The 4,657-nt window shown below is 41.8% G+C and overlaps 1 protein-coding gene across 1 annotated transcript in view; it reads right to left on the reverse strand.

Moving 5' to 3' along the window:
- The window catches only part of NHS (NHS actin remodeling regulator), a 145,979-nt gene that overhangs the window by 140,851 nt on the left and 471 nt on the right, over positions 1-4,657 (reverse strand). The window contains exon 2 of the mRNA XM_019529252.1: positions 3,939-4,030. The gene's annotated coding sequence lies outside the window, so the exon portion shown is untranslated. The remainder of the gene's footprint in view (positions 1-3,938; positions 4,031-4,657) is intronic.

Consider the following 4,657-nt stretch of genomic DNA (forward strand, 5'->3'; position numbering starts at 1 on the left):
CAGGGTGGGCAGGCTAGCCTTGGCCCAATCTGTCTGCTTCAGCTAGGCACAGGGAGGCATGCTCCAATGCCCCACCCCAATTCTGGTCTGTGCCATTGCATGTGGCTGCATTTCCAGAATTAAAAGTGAATATCTGTTCACTAGCTTATCAGTTCAATCTACACAGCTTAGACTCACCTGCAAACACTAAACTGATTCAACCTCAGGCTTTTTGACTGTCTGTACTTAGCCTTAAAGATGCAGGCTGAGGACTTATGATCCAGCTGCACCACAGTCCACCACTCTTCCGCATTAAGGTTGAAGGGAGGAAGGGAACAGGGAAGGGAGGTGGCTGCCAACCTCAGACGGAAGGAGAGAGGAAGAAAGATTACCTTCAGGCTGAGGTGGGGATCAGTGGCATAGCACAGGAAAGAGGACATGCCAGGCAGAGCTGCTTCCTGCTGATTCCCTCACTGCCCACCTACTCCCACTCCCCGCTATGCTACAGAATATCTTAAATGCCAGATCCAGCCCATGAGCCAAAGGTTGAGCACCACTGACTTAGGAAATATCACAACCCTTACTGAAACTGAGTAGTTCATTAGAAACAAGTTCTAGCCTGATCTATCCAATTTTATCCTATCTATCTGATCTCATCTTTTTAATTGCTAAATATATGGCTCCATTATTTTTGTTAACTGAGCTCTTGCAAACAAAAATAACAGCTCATTTCTCCTTCCTCATCAGTAGTGAAATATCTTACTTAGCATATAGGGGTTAGTTTCCCCCTCTTCCCTGCCCATGCACTGAGTGGCTTGTATGCCTGACTCACTAAAGTGTGTTGTGTTACATGCAACTGTAAAGGTATGATGAAGAAGTGCATTTTGAATTTAGTTTTGGAAAGGCAGAAGTCATCATTTTTATCAGCTGTGGGAGTGAAAGCCAAAAGTTTAGATCTTCCTATCAGGGTCTGGTTTAAGCAGAGCCTCCTATAGTGAGCACAGTTAATTCCTAAATAACATAGCCAATAAACAAAGGAAACACTACAAAGAAGAGCAATTTTGCTTCTTTGAGATAAAATAGTGAACAAAAGTCAACAACAAGAGAGGATTAACATACCAGATGGTATAACATCCAGCAATTAACATGTTCTATGAATAAAGGTTACAAGCAAACAAGAACTCTTCTCTTTTCTACCATTTAGTATTATAAATTGTGCTGTCCATTATGCCAAACATTTGCTTTTTCTCTCTCATTATTTGAATCCCTCATTTCCCGAATGCAAAACCTAAGTTTCTTGGAAATCAGGAAAAAAACCAGCTGTGATAACTACCACAGGCAGATTCATGGTTGGGGAAGAAGGTAAGAGAGAGCGAGAGAGAGAGAGGAAAAAAAATGCCTATACAGTGGGAAAGAAGGGCTGCATGAAATTACATAGCTGTTCTATTCCATCCTTTCCCTCACAGCCTTCCAGGCAAATGCATACAAAACACCTCCCCTCCAGCCTCTGGTTGTGAAGTTGAAAGCAGCGTTGATGCTCAATTCCCTCGCTCTGCAGGTCTTTTGTTATTATCATTATTTTTGTTTAAATCCTTGCACATTGAGTCACTGGAACATGCTGGTATGTGAGCTCACTGATTTAGAACCACTCCCACAGCTCTGCAGCTCACAGTTTATGGTTGAAAGTTTGTGAAATTAACAATTCGGATAACTGTTTTTGGTCATTTCTATGAAAAAAAGGAGACAGAAGCAGTCATTTTCCCTCCATTCTCTTAACTTAATCCTTTTCACCTGACTCATCTCCTACAACCAGCTGTTGCTTCCTTTCCCAGATGGCTTGAACTAGCCAGATATCAGAGGGAGGGATAGAATTCCAGAAGCTCGGAGGAAGCACTACAATGCCTATCTGCAAGTGTGCTGACTGGAGAACACATTGGCTGGATGGCAGAGGTGGACAGCACTTTGCAGCCCTGCCAGCTAGAAATATTAAAGTAACCTCCCAAAAGTGGGCTGGAGCCAGTGGGAGATTCAGGCAGGTGGACTGGTATAATTGCACCCTCTTTGTTTTCTGCTCCATCCAAAGTTTAAAACCAACTGCCTGGCAGCAGCAGCAGGATTTCTAGTCAGGCAGGGTTAAGGGATTCAGTTGACTTCATGGATCATTGTAACCTAACTCTTTACTTCTAAAGTCATCATTCTACTAATGATGTAGAATGGTACTAATGATACTTTCTTCTTTATAACCGGCTTGATGTTCCACCAATCAAGCTATGCTTTATTCTGCAATTCTGCTATCTGTTTGCTGCTCCGGGTAATGAAGCTCCTATTTTACAGCCCTGCAGATTGTTTTTAACTCATTCCAATGGAGTTGTATTTGTTTTTGTTTCAATCTTAAACTGAATAATACATCCCTAGGCCCCCAGAATATTAATAAAACTTATAGTTTATTTTAAACTGGAGAAAAATATGTGTTGATACACTTCACTGTTTATACACTCCTTTTCAAAATTCTAGATCCATTCATGGGTGGAACTATTTTACTATGCTGTACAGGAGCCAAGTGTCCATGATAGCACACCTGGATTGGGATAAGAAGGGTCCATTTTGAAAAGCTCTTTCTGTTAGCAGAACTAGAGATGAGGATGCCAAATCCTAGGGGAAAGGGAAACACTTAAAACCAGTGATTCTCCACCAGGGTGCTGCAGCACCCTGTGATGCCTTGAGACCCTTTCAAGGGTGCCACGGGGTGTCATGCAATGTTAACATCGTTAGGTGTGCATGCATGTTTCACAAGACAAACTCAGAATTTCAAATAGGAATCCAGAGTGTCACAAGCATTCTGACCTACTGGGGTCTTCCTGAGTTCTTTGCCACAGAAGAATTGCTGTATTGTTTCTCTGTAGTAAAAAACGTGTAAAAACAAAGAGCTGACATTTTCTGAGAGATGCCTTGAATCTTTAAAAGGTTAAGAACCACTGACTTAAATAATTCAATTTCCATATCAATAACCAGAAAGCTTTCAAAATTTCAGCAATCCCACAGAAGTTTCTGGGTGTCCAAACAAAGGTTTTCAGTGCACAATGAGCTGCTGTCTCTAGACTTGGAAAGCAGAAATTATGGAAACCCTTCTCTCTTTTTTGCCTCCACTGAATGGGGACTTATTCTGTCTTACATTCTTTCTTACCCTTTCCCACTTTCAGAAAACAGTCTGTAAGTCACTACTCCACTTCCCCTGTATCACATCCTACCATAATTACACAAGATACATGGAAGGACAGAACACAGATATTACTTAATGTAAGTCTGTTCTACACATTCATGCGATAACATTGTGAGTCCTGGAGAAAACTGTTGCTTAAAGGTGTTTAAAAGCAGTATACAGACCATACTCCACACTGAAGCTCAAAAAGTCCATTTCCTTAGCCTAGCACAGGCAGGCTGGACTGGTTAAGCTATGGAGTAATAGTTACTATACATTTGTATAGATCTGTACACGTGCACACTTGTACTTTAATCAGCTGTGTCTACACACAAGATAAAGAACTTGATATAACTGCCTATGTAGGTGATATGTTTACTATGTGCCTACACACGAGAAACGTTTTCTCACTGAAACTATATTTTATCATTTCAAACGCATGCCATACTTAACATAAATAAAGATGAAAGGGAATATGAAGGGTTGGATATGTTTCAGAGTCACAGCAATGTGACTTTCAAATCTCAGACCACCCTTTAAATGATTATTTGTGGTCCTAATGAAATAATTGCAGAGCAGCAGCCTGATTGCCTCAAATCAAATGTAAGCAAGTCTCAGCATCCAAAGTTATGCAGCTTGGAAACACAGAGTCTGAGGCAAAGGGGTCTGCACATATTTTTCACATTATGGAGCAGATGGAAGCTGTAATACCCTCTAGAGCAGAGGGATGCTTTTTACCAAACAGTAGCAGATGACATACTCAGTTTCGGAAATGTTTTCCACTTCCATCCAACAGATCAATGAGTTGTGGTTGAAAAGGAGCTGAAATAATCAAACAACTTGCATGGGACCCTGGGAAGAGGAAAAAAACATAAAACAACAGTTTCAAGACATGGTGTTCTTCATTTCTCCGGTTCTGCTGCAGGGTGGGTATTCATGACTGATTAGTGCTAACAAGGCTGTCTGCTGAAGGTCCTAACAACATTCTTCAAATGGTATCTTTGAACTGCTAGCTGTAGAATCAGAGTTAACATTTAAAAATTTACAGTCCAAATATACTTAACCTATGTGCATCTTACAGGTGCTTTTACCACTATTTATAAAGAGTGAATTTACACACCCCATACATTTGGTTGCTAATAAAGCGACCAAAACGCTGGCTTGCATCCATAGATGCTTCTCGAGCAAATCCCGGGACGTCATTCTTGCCTTGTACTCGGCCTTGGTGAGGCCGCAGCTGGAGTACTGCAGCCAGTTTTGGGCTCCACAATTCAAAAAGGATGTGGAGAAGCTTGAGAGAGTCCAGAGGAGACCCACACGCATGATCAGAGGTCAGGAAAACAGACCTTATGACGACAGGCTGAGAGCCATGGGGCTCTTTAGCCTGGAAAAGTGTAGGCTCAGGGGTGATCTGATGGCCACCTTTAAGTTTATCAGGGGTGACCACCAGGATCTGGGGGAACGTTTGTTCACCAGAGC

The sequence above is a fragment of the Crocodylus porosus genome, unplaced genomic scaffold, assembly GCF_001723895.1.
Source record: "Crocodylus porosus isolate Cpor-Errol unplaced genomic scaffold, CroPor_comp1, whole genome shotgun sequence".
Lineage (NCBI taxonomy): Eukaryota > Metazoa > Chordata > Crocodylia > Crocodylidae > Crocodylus > Crocodylus porosus.